The sequence below is a fragment of the Osmerus mordax genome, chromosome 7 (assembly GCF_038355195.1).
Source record: "Osmerus mordax isolate fOsmMor3 chromosome 7, fOsmMor3.pri, whole genome shotgun sequence".
Lineage (NCBI taxonomy): Eukaryota > Metazoa > Chordata > Actinopteri > Osmeriformes > Osmeridae > Osmerus > Osmerus mordax.
In genome coordinates this window covers 16,587,782-16,605,540 of record NC_090056.1, presented here as the reverse complement: position 1 = coordinate 16,605,540, position 17,759 = coordinate 16,587,782, and the positions used below count along the sequence as shown (strand labels likewise).

General features: G+C 48.7%; 1 protein-coding gene across 5 annotated transcripts in view; it reads left to right on the top strand.

The window, feature by feature from the left end:
• Nucleotides 1-17,759, top strand: part of rerea (arginine-glutamic acid dipeptide (RE) repeats a) — a 121,175-nt gene that overhangs the window by 4,726 nt on the left and 98,690 nt on the right. The gene's annotated exons all lie outside the window — the stretch shown is intronic.

The window sequence follows — 17,759 nt, the reverse complement described above, 5'->3', positions numbered from 1 at the left end:
AAATTGACCTTATCGCCGCCGACCGCCCGACACTCCCCGTGTCTCTGTCCTTGCGCGCCCTTGTCAGGGTCGAGGCCGGCCCCTCTCCCCGGCGACGCTGGCTCAGAGGCTGAGCCGCGGGGGTCGACTCGCTCTAAGAGGGACATCTTGTTCGCTCTGCCTCGGCTCTGCGGTGGGCGGAGGAGAAAGGATGAGGTGTGTGGATCAGGCGGATGTTTGAAGGGAGAATGGAGGGAGGGAGGGAGAGGGAGGGAGGGAGAGGGAGGGAGAGAGAATGGAGAGAGGGGGAGAATAGAGCACAGCAGTGCTATCTAATGGATCAATTTGTAATAAATCTGTTGCCTCAAGCTGTTATTGTTTGCTTCTGTTCAGTAAAAGGTGTCTGCATGTCTGGGGGTGGGAAGCTCTTGTTGGTTTGGACAGAGCAGCAGTGGGTGATTGCTAACGCCCTGCATATCTCAGCTCACCTCAAGTCAACAGCACTTCTGGCTACGGCCCGGCCAGGCCCGCTTTCCCATTTTGTCATTCCATTAACAAACACAGCTAGTCAAACGAGGGGCTCGAAGCGATCAATATGGTTGATGGTTTAATTGAGGAAGAAACTCTCCCCCTCACATAAAACTTCTCATCATCTAATATCAGCTATTAATCACCATGAAGCAGATATTGATCAGGCTATTGGCCCGGCCAAGTCGATGTATTTACCTAGACTCATTTCAGAAAGGATAACTCTATCAAAGCCTTCTAAAGGCCAGGCTGGCCTGGGAGAACTAGTGTAGTGGTTGTTGTGAGATTGAACCGTTAACTTGATGAAAAGAAAAGGTTTAGAGGACCTATAAGGGGAAGCAGGGAGGACCTCTACTTCTCAAGCAGCCATATGGGCTGGACTAATTGTGTTTTACGCCAACCGTTTGTAGGGATCCTTTGGGGATTTGGCAAAGTGCTGTATCTATAATGTCACCAGCGCTCGGCTGGCTCATGAAAGAAACATTAGCAAGTGAGATGAGGAGACAGGGAGGCAATGCAGTTCAAGTCAACACAATTATTGATTTTATTCAAATGGAAGTGTTCCAGTGGTGGATCTGACGCGTTAGGGATCTTGTAGCCATCACAATTATGTCTATTGTGTCAGACCATTGTTCACGTCTGTCTAAAATATTCAGGCTGTTTGAATCCATTTTAAAAAGTGAATTATATTTCTCAGGGCAAATTGCCATATTGTACATCAGGGAATAGGTTTGGCTTAACAAGGTTGTTATTGTTCTTTTGGCATGCAGTACTAGGCCTTACAGGGAGTCTAGTAATCAGTCCTCATTGAGATTATTAGCCCTAAGCACTGATGGAAACCAGCGTTGCTCTGTTGAACAACATATTAATTGATGATGGTGCTCAAGAATGGATTTCATGCAGTGGCTCTGCAGAATGGTTGGATTAAATTGGTAGTGTGCTACCACGTAAATGGTTTTACTTGCGCGGTGGGTGCAGATTCTCTTTGTCATCGGTTCTGACTGCAAAGTGTGACAGGTGTACAATGCCCATGACACTCAGGAAGACCCAGATCTATGGAAAGAGATGGGGCAAGGGGTGTAGGATTGGGGGTGTAGGATTGGGGGTGAGCAGGTTTTGAAGGGGAAATTGAAACTGCTTTGTTGTGTTCACGCTAACAGTTTAGGTGTAATTATTGAAATGGATGTTTGCCGCAGCGCCGTAAATCGTCTGGATCTCTGGTTAATGAAGAGACGGAGGCAGCGTTAGCTCGGCAAATGAAAGGCAATCAAGCCTCCACATCCTCCCTGACGCTGGGCAGCCCCAACATGAAGCACAAGAAGAAATCCTAATGAACTGAGAGGACGGGGAAGCTGACTCCAGTGCTTGGCTAGCTAGGCACACGCTAGGCACACGCTAGACACGCTAGACACACGCTAGGCACTGCTCTAATGAAGATGTGATATGTTTCCTGTAACTCGGTCCATGACACCACTCCACCACCACCACACACACACACGGCCTCCAACTCTTATCCCCCAACACTCTCTCCTACTCTCGTCTCTGCTCTGACTTGCCTGAGGTAGTTTCCCCCCCCCCGCAACCCATTCCATCGATGGAGAAAGAGAAGCTAGTTTGCCTGGTGGTGTCAAAGTTGAAGAGATTGCCCGCCCCTGTGATGGTTATCAATGCTCATGACGTATATTTTGATTATACATTTTTGGGAGGGAGGGGGCATGGTTGGGGGAGTCGAGAGAGAATAAAAGGGAGAGAGAAGCATGGATGTCACCTTATTGATTTCTCAGATCAGCGACAGTGTTTTCTGATGACATGGAAGTTGTCTCTCTTTGTTGTCCTTAAGTGTTGCTTTTCAAATCCATGGCCCGTCACCCGACTCCTTCCTCAAAAGCCTGCTGTTGTCATTTACGGGGATTAATGGAAGTCAGGTCATGTTTTTGTTCCTTAGAATTGAGCCATTTTCCATGGTTACAAGGTGAGGGTCCTTTTAGCGTTGTGTGGCAGTACTGTGTGTGTGTGTGTGTGTACGTGTGCGAGAGAGAAAGAGAGTGTGAAACCTGAACTGGCTGCATATTTCCTGGCAGCTCTCCTGACTATTTACCTGTGAACGTGTCCTTTTGTGCCTCCTCATTGTCAGTGGATCTGTGCGAGGCCCTCCTCTGTGCGCTCCGGCCTTTGTTGTGCAAAGTATTCCAGGTGCCTCGAGGGAGAGACAGACCTGTAGAGGAAGAAGAGGAGGCCATTCTTTTCGTTGTGTTCTCCCTTGTCTCCCGCTCCCAGGACACTTCCACCTTCTGATATGGTTTCTTTGCTATCATAAATTGGGCAAAGCAACTCCCTGTTGAATCCCTGTCACTTAGCTTAATTTACTGAGGTAAGGTAAGCTAAGTAATTTCTCTTCCCAAACTATCGAGTGGAGATATGTCAGAAATAGTTTCTCACTGGCTTTTTTTCTTTCTTTTGTATATTTTCTTGTAAAGGCCCCGTCACACCATAACGTTCTGGTCGAGGTTCTATGACGTTAGAGGAAACGTTGATAATCGTCCATGGTCGCTGGTATAGCGCCAGGAGAGCGTTGTGTGGATGCTGGTGACGCTGGTAATCGTCGGTGACCGGCGTTCTTCAACGTTTAATTTTAAACACTGGATAACGCTGAAGAACGTTTGTGGAATGTTTGACTAACGTTGCACGCGTTTGGCCATCGTTAGTTCATGTATCACAGTTGTTACCCTAGCGTTACTTGGTTGTTATTCATCGTTTGCTTTGAAGTGAACAACTCACTCGCTAGTAGCAGAAGCCCCCCTCGCACCCTTATGTCGTCTAGGCGGCATGATGTTTACTGTTCAGAACAACTGAATCCACTGATTTTCCAGTGTTTTATACCCGTTTGGTCATAAAACCCACACGCCAGCAAAACGCTACTCTGTCGTTATTCACACGTCGTCACACGCTAATAGTTTTCAGAGGTGTCTTACTTGCTCGCTGTTACACGCTCCTCATGCGTAAATCCCTCGCTAGTTATGCGTCAGTCCCACCCTAGTCATGCGTTGTCACACGCCAGATGTGTCCACCGCGCCCTAGAACGCTCGAAATCGAACGATTAGAACGTTCAGAGAACTTTGACCAGAACGTTATGTACCCCCTTTCCACCAAAGTGAACCGGGAGCTAGTTCGGAGCTGGTTCAAGAACGGGACCTACTAAGAACCGGTTTGCTTTTCCATGGGCTAAAGAGCCACCACAGAGCCACGTCATTACGTCACTGTATACGTATCATCTTTCCTAGCAACGCTAGCGCGGCAGCGCCAAACACAAAGCAGAGCCCGTCTAGGCTGTTTATTAATCCGAAGAACGTTTTCTTGGCTATTGCGCAGTACCCTGGACTTGCAGCAGTATGACAACACTGGCATTATCAGCGCAACATTTTAGAAACTTTTGCTGTATAGTGCTTGTGTATTACATTTGTGTTAAATATAGGCTCAATAGCTCATAACATTTGTGTTTGTCATTTCACTCATTTGATAGGATTATGATAAAACGCAACAATTAGTGTCTGCACTGCGATGCTAGCTATGTTATCGAAAAGTCGGAGCAAATTTACAAATTAGCAGTTTAGTCAATAAAATAAGCACATTTTCAGCAACTACACTGCCCACTTCTCGTTACATTTGAATTCAGATGCTGATTTGCAAGTACCGTTTAGCTGAAATATGAATTGTAAAAACAGAGCAATGGCGGTCAAAGGATTCTGTTTGTCTTGTTGGTCACGGTAACCCAGCCCCTGACGCAAGCGGTTCTTTCTTGGTTCACAATCTAGCCCAGCTCCGAAGTGGTGCTTTTTGCGAACCACTTACGAACCACTTTTCCGGTTCTCAGTCTGTCGAAAGAGAAATAACTGGTTCGCGATTAAGCACCGGCTCCAAACCGGCCCCCAAAATGCGTTGGTGGAAAAGGGGTAATGGTGTGATGGGGCCTTAACCTTGGATGCTACCTCGGGGAAATCTGCCAGGACTGTTGAGGTTTTTGTCTATTCTTACAGTTTTTTTTCTCAGGTCTTTGTTTAGCCTTTGTCAGTACTGATCTGTATCTGTAAACATAAAATGGACTGTCTGACGCTAGGTGAGCTAGCATCCATCCGGCTGTGCTTGTCTCTCGGTACTGCACTGTAATGAAAGCCCAATCATTCTCTCGACAGCTGGCGTCTTACTTTTCACTCCAGGCTGTCGCCCACTCACTCTGCCAGCCTGAGACCTTTGCTGGTTACAAACACCTGTATAGGTCTCTTTCTCTCAGTCCTACTCCTTCGCTCCTCCATCTTTTCTCTGGATTTTTGTTCTCTGTCTCTCTGTCTCTTTCTCTCTCTGTCTCTCTCTCTCATCTACTCCTCCGTCGTCTCCTCCTAATCAACAGCAGACTCTTAGAAAAACCTGTAAGAAAACAATGCAGAGCGCCGTCCCCCCCCCCCCCCCCCCGAGGCTTGTTGTCTGGCCTATGCAGCTGCTGAGGGACTCGCTGCCACCACAGCGCCTGGGGGGGAATGAAAGGAACACGTCTTTTGTCTTTGTCTCACTTTACTCTCACACCTCGAGAGCTCCTTCACCTCACAACGCCGAGCGGCTCCTCGCCATTAGAGATGGTGAAAGCGAGTAGGTGCACGTGACCTTCTCTGGGAATTCGGTTGTGGAGGCGGGGTTTCGTGGGGTGGGGGGGGGGGGGGGTGGGGGGTACTGGGAGGGGTTGGTGGGGTCGTTGCTGAGGGGGTGCAGGAATTGACAGGTGTGGATGAAGATTGTCTTGCGACTCTTGAAATAAAATAAAAAGTGTTGTGTAACCAGTGGGAATAGGAGTTGTGAGTCTGCCTGGCCAGTTAAAGTAGTGGGTACAGTAGGAGATGCATCATCCTCTCCGTCTCTCTCCAGTAGAGCACTCACTAATGTTTGTCCAGCAGTGATTCTTCTCCCCTCTCTCCTCACCTTACGCCCTTTTAACTGTCCTGTGGAGCCTTTAGTGGAAAACCTCCCGGCTATTTGAATGGATCCTCCAAGGGCGGTGTGTCTGTGTGTGCCTATGTGCACGTGCCAGTGTGTGTATGTGGAGTGTTGCTTTCAGCAAATCTCTGCAGCACCACCTGATTTGAATTGGTAATGGCGCATTGATGAGTCTGAGGGGGAATCGTCCCAAGGAGGGGGGGGGAGCGTTCGGGAAAAGAAACTTGAAGAAAAAAAAAAGTGTTAAATATGCTGTCAGGTCCCTCAATACGGAGGATAAAAAAGGGAATGAGAGAGAAAAGGGGGGCAAAGAAGGAGATATAGCTGTCATGTGTTTTGATGCCCGCAGCCGTGTGGTATCCCTGAAGGAGCGCGAGGCTAAGAGGTTGAGATTGCTTCTGATGCCGGGCTGAAGCTCTGCGTTCCTCTTTCACACTATACCAGAGAAAAGGGAGATCCGTGAGTTAGGTTACGTGTTCATTAGCTCTGCTTTGTTGCAAACACTATTGAATTCAGTTTGAGCTCATGAAAGGCAGACTTAGCCATGAGCCGCTACAGTAGGAAGATAAGTCAGCCAGGAAAGTGTACCCATTATTTGAATGTAAACACGTTTGTGTTGGGGCAGATGTAGTTACTAGCTTGATAATTAATCTCCTTTGTTGCATCAGCTCCTTAACCACCCCCGCACCCCTTCCAAACACACACGCACAAATGTAGCTACACCCAACAACCGTTCACAAACCAGAATTCCTACAGAGACAGAATGGCAGAGCTTTTTTTTTTATTAACACAAAACTATTGATCCAGAGATGAAATGGGAGTCATTTAACATCTCGCTCCCCCTGCTGCAGTCTCCCTGCCTGCTTCGGTAACAAAAGGCTACCTGCCAGAGAGGGATCCCTCACACAGCACAGGGCTGCTGGTTCCTGTTAGCGCTCCGGCTAGTGTCGCAATTAATATGAATGTGCTTTAAAGCAACCCTCTCTGCTGCCCTGGGAGTCTGTAGGCAAAGAGCAACAAAGAAGCTGGCAGTGGAAGATCAGGATCAAGACAGGATATGACAGTCCTAATGTGACGTGTGTGTGTTTGTGTGTGTGTGTGTGTGTGTGTGTTTGTCTGAACCGTAGACAGAGGAAAGGGAGATAAAGACAGATCAGACAGAATCACAGTAGCCCGAGACTCCGTCATGGTGAACAGCTGCCGAGGGGATTGGGAGCGGCTGTTTATTTAGTTGTCTAGTAATGATGCTTGACCTTTTCACTCTGGTCCACGCCTTGACCTTTCGACACGACTACCGTCAACATTAATGGGGAAAAATGTGTGTTTGTGTGTGTGTGTGTGTCTGAGCGAGAAAGAGACTGTTCATACTGCTAACACACACACACTCTCTTGCTATGTGGTTCATGGTCTGGCAGTTTCCGGAGTAGATGGTTCCGAATTAGTATGCATTAGGTGTTAAGTGCAAAGCATTTAATTATGCAAGATGGCCGTAAACTGCCTATGTTATGATTGACCGGACATATTACCAACTTAATCTCCTCTACTCCTCTTTTACTACGAGGTGGGGGGCAGGGACAGGGGCCAAACAGTGGACGTATCTTGTTTTGGAGTGTGGGTGGGACTGTTAAATCTCCTCACTCTACCCCACTAGATGTTTTCTCCCTAGAGAGAAGGAAATCCCCTCTTACGCAAACACACACACACACACACACACACACACACTCCCAAGCCTTAAGGTAGTTTGTCAAGATGATTTTGAATGTAGTCTGTGTTTTTCCCCTCCTGTGCCCTCCTCTGTTTTCAGTGGCTCTGTGCTGTTTCCTGGCAGCCAGGTCTGCTTCATTTCCACCAGTGTTAGCGTTAGCAGCATTAGCAGCAGGCTGGCTGACTAGGAGGTAGCGAGCAGCACTGCAGTGAAGCTGCTCCCTGGAGGAAGCTATTATACAGCAGAGATATCAAACCATGAATCATTTACGCCACCACCCTCACACCCCGCAAGCCCGCCTGCATCTTTAATGAATGATTATTGCATTTTACAAACTCTGGCTTTCAAAAATGTCGGATTGATTGATCCTTAATGCAAGTTGAGACAGAAAGAGAAGAGAAACAGCCTGAATCTGGTCTCTCTTTTTAGTGTTGACTTCACATCTCGTTTGTCCCCATCTTGCCTGAGAGGGTCGCTCCAAATCTGAACAGCCCCCTCCTTCAACCTCACCCTCGTGTGATTTTGACATTTAGTGTTTCTTCAAGAGCAGCTCCAATTCAGACAGGTGGATGATTGCATTGACTATCAAAGAAAAACTGTTGCCAGCGTCTTTGTAAAAGGAAAAGTGTGTGTGTGTAGAACATAGGGTTAACGTGGTGGAAAAGAGTGATTTAGGTCAGTGGTGGTGTCTACATCTGTCACTGAATGTCTGGCATTTTAGGAGGCTAGGGAGAATATTGAAGACGGGAGAGAGAGAGAGAAATAGGGAATGGAGTCTGACGTTTCTCAGAGGACAAGAGGAGAATCTGATGAGACATGTTTGTGATTTCTTCTTCTGGAAAAGCAGGGTTTGATAAAAAATAAATAAATAAAAGTATCAGTTTCACCTTCCTATTGGGGATTAGTTAAACACCTCTGCAAACACAGCGTTTCTCTCTTCCTCCCTCTGTTCAACTATCTCTCCCTCCCTCCAGCCCATCCTATTTCTCTCTCTTTCCCTTCCTGTTAGTCTTCCCTCCCTCCCTCCCTCCCTCCCTCCCTCCCTCCCTCCCTCCCTCCCTCCCCCCTCCCTCCCTCCCTCCCTCCCTCCCTCCCTCCCTCCCTCCCTCCCTCCCTCCCTCCCTCCCTCCCTCCCTCCCTCCCTCCCTCCCTCCCTCTCTCTCTCTCTCTCTCTCTCTCTCTCTCTCTCTCTCTCTCTCTCTCTCTCTCTCTCTCCTCTCTCTCTCTCTCTCTCTCTCCTCTCTCAGGAGTGCACTCCAGTTTCTGTGTAAATATCACACTCACTGATGAGGAAAAAGTGCTTGCATCTCCACAAGGGGATTAGAGGAGCCATTTTGTGTATCACTTATTCATGTGTGTGTGTGTCTCTCTCTCCCCTGATGAACAGCTCTGTGGCCAGTCTCCTTCTCACAAGCAGACAAATCATCCTCAATTCATCTGCTACACCCAGGTTTCATTCTGCCATTGTTATCATTAGTGTAGCCTTAAGATAAGGTTTGCCTATTGTCTTTAATGATCCCGTCTTGGGCGCAATTAATTTATGTTGCAATCAGGGATTTGCCTGAGAGGGTTACCTTGAGGGTGATGAGGATCTGTAGCACTCCGATAAGACCTGCTCCATGAGTTTAGGCTGTACTGAAGAATAGGTCTACTCGGCTGTGTCTCCAATAATGTAATGTTTAGCTTGCATTTTGGACTTGAATGGTCTGAAAGGGTTTAACATGATTTTGTATTTAATATTTAGAGTCATAGGAGAATGTGGAACCTGCGGTAGTAAAACATGACATGGAATGTAGAATTTATTTTGAATATAGCTAGCTAGCTAGCTAACTGTCGGTTGGACACTACAGATGAACAACACACTGGGCTGAGTGCTGTTTCTTATGCTGCGGCTCTTTATTTTGCCGGCAGACCCCACAGTGAGGCGTCTGCCTAATCAGGGCTGAATATTCAGAGGTGTCCTTATCAGCGCGGTTTAATCAAACCAATTGCACGTTCCTCTTGACCTTTCAGATGGAGGTAAACTGTGTCGACTCTGGCGCCATCATTCCATATTAACCATGATCAACCAAAGCGCAAGCCTGCAGGAATCAAAATGGCTGATTGATATGGACACACATGTTCCCTGATTGGAGTGAATGGGAGTGACATTCATGGTGTCGAGGGCCATGTCATAATGGGCTGGCTGGGCTCGGGCTGGGCTGGGCTGAGCTCTGATACTATCAGGTACTTGGTGTATTCTACCCCCCTCTGTTTCTGTGGCTCGTGTCATGTGGCAGTGCATAGCAACAGTAAACTCAGGGTCTTGCCCCCCCCACCCCTTGCACTATTGAGTGAGTGTGTGTGTGTGTGTTGTAAGATGACTGCATGAGCTGCTGGTGACTGGCTTTCTTCTGTTAGTGACAGCTGTGGGGTCAGAACAAAAAGCTCCCTATTTTCCAAAGCAGACTCCCCCCTACCCCCCACCCTTATTCTCTCTCTCGCTCGCTCACACACCCTGGCTGATAGGACCTGTGTGTCCCAGCTTCATGAGTGAGGTGGAGAGGGCTTCATCACGAGCCATTATGTAGTCTTGATGAGCTGTCCCAGAGAGCTTCTCCCTGTCGTCAGACGGACGCATTTATATATCTGTTAATCTTAATGGAGAGCATTAAGACGGGGAGCTACTGCATCGTCTCCGACAGCTCGTGGCTGTGTTCATGTATCACGCCTGTGTGTGTGTGTGTGTGTGTGTGTGTGTGTACGTGCAACACGCCTGTGCGCATGTGTGTCTCCACAGTGTAGGTCTGCGTTGTCCTCACATGGGTGGTTCCGCAAAGCGCCTTCTCCCTCCCCCCGCTCCCCAGCCCCTTGACTGATTGGCTGTGACGCCTCTGGGGTAGGTGCGATGATAGGAGCTCCCTAAGCCTGCATGAGGAGCAATAATACCTCCTAATGCCTGGAGGAGCGCTCTCCCCATCCATTCACCTCCTCTGCCGCCCAGCCCAAAGCCACCTTTATACTCTGCCTGGCGCCACCTGACAGTTTATTCAAAAGAAGACCGTTTTTTAACGTACGCCAACCGTGTTTGCTTTCGACAGCAGCTAAGCTGTCACCGCTGATAAAACACACACACTCGCGCGCGTACGCACACACACACAGAGCCTGGGAATTTTGGTGCACACAGCATCTGTTAGAGTTGCGTCATTGTCCCCGCTATTGAGGGAGGGGAGGGCTGAGAGAGAGAGAGAGAGAGAGAGAGAGAGAGCTGGTCGTAAAGATGGAGAGAGGGAAAGCGGGCTAGAGACAGAGAGGGGGTACAGAGTGGAGGAGCGCCAGGCTGCTTTCATGCCTCTTCATATTGACACGTCTCATCAGGGTGAGGGACGGACACACGGTAATGTAGCCATCAATCATCAGCCTTTTCAATCCAGCAGCCCAGCGAACAAACCTGCCCTGCCAGAGGACGGGTGAGCTGCGGCAGACAGGCTACTGATGGTTCCTCCGACTGCTTGGAAAAGCCCTGTCATTTGTATCCCGTTAAAAATGACTAAGTTGACCCCCACACCGATTGTCACAGTGGCCGGCTCTGTAATCGGTGTTTTGCGTAGGATGTGAAGTGTTTCCCGAATAGCATCAAGTGTGCATTTGACAAGGATTTTCCATTGGTACTTTTGACTCATTTTCAAGAACATTTCCAACTGTGAAAACGTCCCCCCCCTCGAGTTTAGCTAGAGCTAACTGTAACGATTTCCCTCACCTGCGCCGGAGGTAGAAACCTGTCCGTCTGCTGTGTGCAGCGAGCCGTCCTGTCAGCCCGGCCCAGCGACAGCAGGACTAATGTATGCACGGCGCCGCCACAGAGAGGCATTACTTTACCTCAGCTTAATTGAGGGGAAACTCCCCTGACACCTGCTCGGCGCAGCGCTAGGCGGCTAACACTCCTGAACCCGGGAGAGGAAGCTGCTGAACCCTGACTGGGAAGTTACAAACGGAAACGAGAAGGCCAGAGACTGGGACGACAGGAGAGGAGGTCTTAATACTGCTGATGGCAGAGAGATACCAGACTGTTTCTCTCTCTCTCTCCCCCCCCCCCCCCCCCCCCCCCAGATGTCTATCACTCCTCTTATCTGTAGAAGGAGACGGCGTTGAGGCGGCATGTCTGGCTTTCAGTCTAAAGGTGCGCTGAAATGTAGGTGCTAAATATTTCAATGGCAGGAGAAGAAGAGAGGGAGAAAGAGGGAGAGAGGGAGAGAGGGGAGAGAGGGGGAGAGGGGGAGAGAGGGAGAGGGGAGGGAGGGGGGAGAGGGGGGAGAGGGAGGGAGGGAGGGGGATGGGAATCCAGGGCGGGAGGTTTTGACATGGATTGTTGAGGGAGACATGGGAGCCGAGTCAAGGGCAGTCAGGGCAGCCTTGTAATTGGTCCACGTCGGAGCAGAGCTGTGCGTGTGTGTGTGACAGAGCTGGCACAGTCTGTGAATTCCATCGGGCCGAGTGGATCAGCACCTCTAAGTCGTTGCTTTGAACACCATCTCGCAGAGCACACTGCCTGCATGCTCTACCACCCTGCCAGATGGAATGGATGTTGATTCTGGAACATGCACACACACACACACACACACACACTGTCAAGCGTACGTGTTGTTTTCTTAGCCCCAGTCTTGATTCCTACCTCAGGGCTGAGATGGAGGACCCACCTGAGACCCTGCGACACACGCTGAGGCTCCTGGCTGGCTGGCTTTTTGTGGACTATTCCTCCAGGGAGGGAGGAGGGGGGTCCGCAGGAGAAAAGAGACCGAGGTGTCAGATGCGTGTGTGTGTGTGTGTGTGTGTGTGTGTGTGTGTGTGTGTGTGTGTGTGTGTGTGTGTGTGTGTGTGTGTGTGTGTGTGTGTGTGTGTGTGTGTGTGTGTGTGTGTGTGTGTGTGTGTGTGTGTGTGTGTGTGTGTGTGTGTGTGTGTGTGTGTGTGTGTGTGTGTGTGTGTGTGTGTGTGTGTGTGTGTGTGTGTGTGTGTGTGTGTGTAGGGGAGAAGGGGTTCTCAGTGATGGGAGAAAGAAAATGTGTGCGAGGGGACTGTGGCCGCAGGGACAATCCTGTGTCATGTCACTATAACCACATAGGCTATTAACGCCAGCCACCATCGGCCTGTGAAGGACTAATGAGCTCATCAGATGCATAGCGACCTACTCCAGGACAACCACATTATGTCACATTAGGACTACAAGCTTTCTCCCCCCCCCCCCCCCCCCAGAGCTGCCTTCAGTTGATACAGTCTTGTGGTTGGTTGATAGTAGTTCACATAGCCTAGTCATTGATTTGCACAGACTTAATGATGTGCCAGAGAGGATGGGGAAGTCATGGTGTGCGTGCGGCTCTGTCTTTCTCTCTTTCCTTCATCACTCATGAGCTCATCCCTCACCCTATTGACTAGACAACACTCTACATTGTGGACCTACTGGCTTGACTCATTGAATTTTCAGGTTGCTTTAATTAAATTGCTCCTTTTGAACTGTCTCGAGAAAGCGATTGTCTGAAGCATTCACTTGCATAGAGTGTGCACCGGAAAAAAAACGTGTTTTATGGCAACTGGTGAATGGAGACAGTGTAGCGCTACTGGCTAAGTATTGAGCGATTGTGATTGAGAGGAATTAGTTGTGTCTGTATCTGCCTGGCTCGTCCTGTACCTCGGACGGGGAGGTCATTGAGTCAGTCATGCTGAGGTCAGGGCCTCTTCAAACAGCCATAAGGGGGTTGTGGCTGTGCCCATTCCTGCTGTTAGCTGGAGGTGGTGTCCAGGAGCTCTGCAGTGTATGTCACATGGCTGTTTACTCGCCCTCACTGCTGCCTCATTGTGGTACTTACACACACACACACACTGTTACATGTACACACGCGCACACACACCGGAGTGCTTTGTCACTGTAAAAAGCTTAGTATCAGTGTCAGCCTGACCTATAGGATCTCGCTATAGGTCAGCGTTTGCAGCAAATTACAGCTGAACCCTGACTGGGCCGAAGGATGGATCTGTATCTGAGGTTTACCCACACGGCAACCGGACAGAGGAGATGGGCTGGAGAGCGATACGCTACCATTTTGTAGCGCCTCCTCAAGCAGTTCCCTTGTATGAAGAAGTGGAGATGTGGTACTATTAAATTAATTTGCTGCAGTCTAAATGTTATTTCCCCTGGTATGCTCTCTACTAGCGAGAGTCTCTAGCTGGAGATGTGAGCCTGGTAAGACTGCCTGAAATGACTTCCTTCACAAATAGCGTAGTCCTACATATTCACAAACAGCCATACCTACTCACACAGACACAAACCTGCGTGTAGGCTGTCATTTATCAAATAGCATTTATTTCGATGAATGACATAACATGAAATTACGTGCAGCTCTCAAGAGCGTCAAACGGAACAACTAGAAATGCCCATTTCGATTATTTACGACGATTATCGTGTATGTTCTAATTTGGGTGGAGAAGAATACCAGTTTAAATGCCAGACCAAGTTCTTTATAGTTAATAAGATAAGAAATTACGCAATCAAACAATGAATACAGCACACAAGTGTGTCTCAGTCTAGATCGGCGATACCAGTCAATGTTACCAGTCTCGCTTCGTAGAGTAGAGAAGACAAAGGCCTTTGTGAGAATCGTCTTGACAGAAGTCAGAGAGAGTTCTGCTCAGTCCAGTTCCCCTGACCTGTGCAGGGCACACGGGCGTGGTACCCTCCTGAGAGGGAGGGGTTTGTCAGGTGATGGGTCAGAAGACAATGGGGAGGGGATGTCCTCATCCTTTTAAGTCTCAAAAGGAGTTTGTGGGCAGTCAAGGTGGGAAGTCCAACGGTGGGGGGGGGGGGGGGGGGGGGGCAGGACAGACCAGGCCATTCAAGGGGGGGGGGGGGGGGGTGGGGGGGCGGGGGGGGCAGACCAGACCAGACCCAAAGGTCTGATGATGTCCAGATGCAAAAGGATACATTCTCCACAGTCTAATGAATCTTCTTCTTATCTCCTGGTGTTGACTCTCACTCTCAAGAGTTGTGAGGCTCATTGTACCCTCTCCTTGTCCTGTAGTGTGGTCGCCTCCCCCATCCGGTACCTCTCACCGGCCTTGACGTCCACATTCTCTGCAGCAAATCATATCAACCCGTAAACACCCCTCCCTGCCAGTAGGCTGACTTATTGCATTCCTCTTCTCAGCAAAGGATAAATTCTCCTAAGCAAGGCCCACATCTCACTTTCAGACGCAGTCACATCTTGGTGCATAATCATACATTTGGAATATAAGTTCATCATTATCATTACTTATTCTATCTGAAGCATTGATTATATTTGGAATATATGTTCAGCATTGTCATTACACAATTTGTATATCTGAAGTATTGACTTTTATTCAACATAGACATAGAACATGTGAAATAGCAGCATTGAATTAGCAGCATAGATTTAATTCCTCCACACGATATAGCCATAATCACTTGTAAATTAATAATGGTCTCATCACGTAGGCCCAAAAGCGCAGTTGTAACTGCCTTTTTCTCTAGTCGCTTTTGAGTCGTTTTTTTTGGTCGCAATCCTCCTCTCCTTCACACCCTAGATCCTCCCTCCCTCTCCAAATCATTTCTTTACATCTCCCACCGGTGCCCGGCCCGGTCCTCTTCTTCTGTGCGATTTTGATACTCCATAACGGGAGGAGGAAATTGAGCTGACCTTGGTTGGGGCCTCTATAATGCTGATGTATGGGCTCTGGGCGCCGGCAGCCAGTAAGTGAGAGCCATGTTTTTATTTGCCGGGGTTGCGGGGCACTGGTGTCAGGAGACATAACAAGGTTCATTTCTCGCCCGCTTGCCGCTGAGAAAGTCGGGGAACCGAGTGTCAACCGTTAAAAGTCGAGTCTATTCTACCTACATTAGCCTGTGGAGTGGAAAGAAATGGGTAGTAGCATTTTATGTTCATTTTGCTGTGACTTTATCGAGGGGGAAAATATAATGTTACGATAGTCCACTGCTTCATGTTGTGTGTTTCGTTCACGAAGCTGAGTCCAAAGTAGTTTCGCATCAATAACTGAATTGGCTATCTGAAAATGACACCAGAGTGATGTTGTTTTGGGCCAAGGAACCATTTTGATGGGAAGGTGCGGAATATATGTATCATCATTATAATCACGTTTAACTTTTTAATTTTTTGCATGTAGGTGCACAGATTACGTTATGCATAATTATGCAGTTGTTGTACCCATCGGTTTCAAACGCCTATTTCTGTTTTTCAGAGCTCCCAGTGCTATTAATGGAAAATTATGCAGACTCTTTACTGACCATGATTAGAGACGCACTGATTGTGCTCTTTAGAGTCCAGTCTGCATGGCAAGTTGTAGCCTGTCAAAGCATGTTATCTACATTAGAGCAACTGTAAGCATGTCTTTTCCTATGATGGGTGTGGTTAGGAGTAGTTAGACCAGGCTAGGGCTGGATGTGCCTGACACTGAGGGGACTGGAGAGAACTGCACTCCCCCTGTCAGATCTGATCAGGGCTCACATGGAAAATATAGCTTTGCTGTCTATCTGGCTGCCTCTCACCACACACAACACCACAGTCTCCCTCTATCTCCCTCTCTGTCCCCATCTCCCTCCCCTCCCTCCCTCTATCTCCCTCTCTGTCCCCATCTCCCTCCCCTCCCTCCCTCCCCCTCTCGCTCTCCATCCTCTCCATCCTACAATAGATTCGATTCTCTGCAGATTGACAAGATTACAGTTAGCCCAGTACATGCAAATGGACAATCAATTGATCTTCGCCTAATGCTGCCTTGGCCCAGACTATTACAGTATTGAGTAAATGATGACACTTCATGGCCAGCTAAAAGGGCATCTGAAATGCTACTAAAAACCCCTGACCCCTGCACTAAAGGTTCGCACAGTTAACACAAGGGAGATGTGGCCTGTGCATGAATGTGCTTAGTAATTACCCTCCCTTCTTATCTCCAGTCTCCCTCAGTCCTCGTTGCAGTTAACAGCCCACTGGAGTGGAGCTGCAGACTGGTAGTGCGGCGTGTGTTGATAAAGTGCCGGTCTGACGGCTCAATGTGCTTACCTAATGGGACCTGCTCATGTCACACCACTGCAGCTCTCTCTTTCTCTTTCTCTAGCCCCCTCTCTCTCTCTCTCTCTCTCTCTCTCTTTCTCTACCCCCCCTCTCTCGCTCCATCTCTCTCTCTCTCTCTCTCTCTCTCTCTCTCTCTCTCTCTCTCTCTCCATCTCTCTCTCCATCTCTCTCTCCCTCTGCCCACTCCTCCCACCCTCTCTCTCTCCCTCTGCTCTCTGCCCCCCCTTTCTTTTCCTCTCTCTCTCTGTCTCTCTCTCTCACCCTTCTCAGTTCTGAGGTGGTAAAGAGAGAGGCAGCACGCTCTGCTAACCACGGAGTCTCCTCCGCTCTCCGTCTCTCTCCAAAGGTTAATTGAGCTGCCTCATAACGCACACTAATCACCAGGTAATTGCTTTTGTTTAGGTTGACACGCAGATAAGGTCAGCCATGATGGCCACGCCTTCGAATTTGGGGGCAGGTGGAACCAGGCGCCGCCTTGTAACCAAAAAATGCTGATCTGAACGGGGCTGAAAGGACATGAAAGTGAGCAGCATTTTCACCCCCAACTAAACAGATTTTCTCCCACAAGTTGCGTTTACCTCAGAAAACCTAGCGTCTGACGGTGGAATAGATTAGATTGAATCGCTAATATGTATTTCCACTGTCCTCTCCAAGTCGTACAGACCTCAACCTCCCTAGACACCCATCCGGCCTGCTGCATCTGACTCTGTCCGAAATGATGCAGCACTAAAAACAAAGAGCCCAGGCTAATAGTGTAGCTTATATGACGAGGTGTTTAAAGCTGTTGGCTTTAGCCGCCTCTCAGAGCAGCGACTCTGTAAAGGGCACATGGCGGCCTGAGAAGCAGGCTTAGTCATGAAAGCTGGCCGCTCGGCTTTGATGTCAGTGAGCCACCGAGGGCAGTGGTGGTCAGGGGGATTAGGGTTTCAGCACGGGAAGTCTGGGCTGCGGTGTCAAGGAGGTTGGTGTGTGTGTGTGTGTGTGTGTGTGTGTGTGTGTGTGTGTTGTTAGCCCTCTTTGCCTAATACGATTGAGGCCCACTGAGGGAAAAAAAGGCCCAGACTGAGTCAGTCATCATCCACAATACCACGTACTCCTTAGATCTAATCACTCATTTCAGAAAGAGCATTATTAGAGAGAAAGACCCCACACACACACACTCAGAGTTTGTGGAAATGTGTACCTCTGTGATAGTAATGTGGCTGGTGTTTCCAGCCTTTAATGTTCACTTGGAGAGCTCATTACCCAGGCTAATAAAGCGCAAGTAGTGTCGAGAGATGCTGCTCCACCTGGTTTGGTAGCGACGTGGTACGAAGATGAGGACATATCAGCTACTCAGTCCCTTAGTTACGATGGAACATTAGGAAGCCCGGTCAGGTAGACCTTTTACAGTTGATCATCAGACTGTTGAAGCTCGTTATTGTGCAGTTTGACTCAACAAGTTTTACCTTGTGACGGTAATGCCTCGACCTCAAGTCTGCTTCTCCAATCCC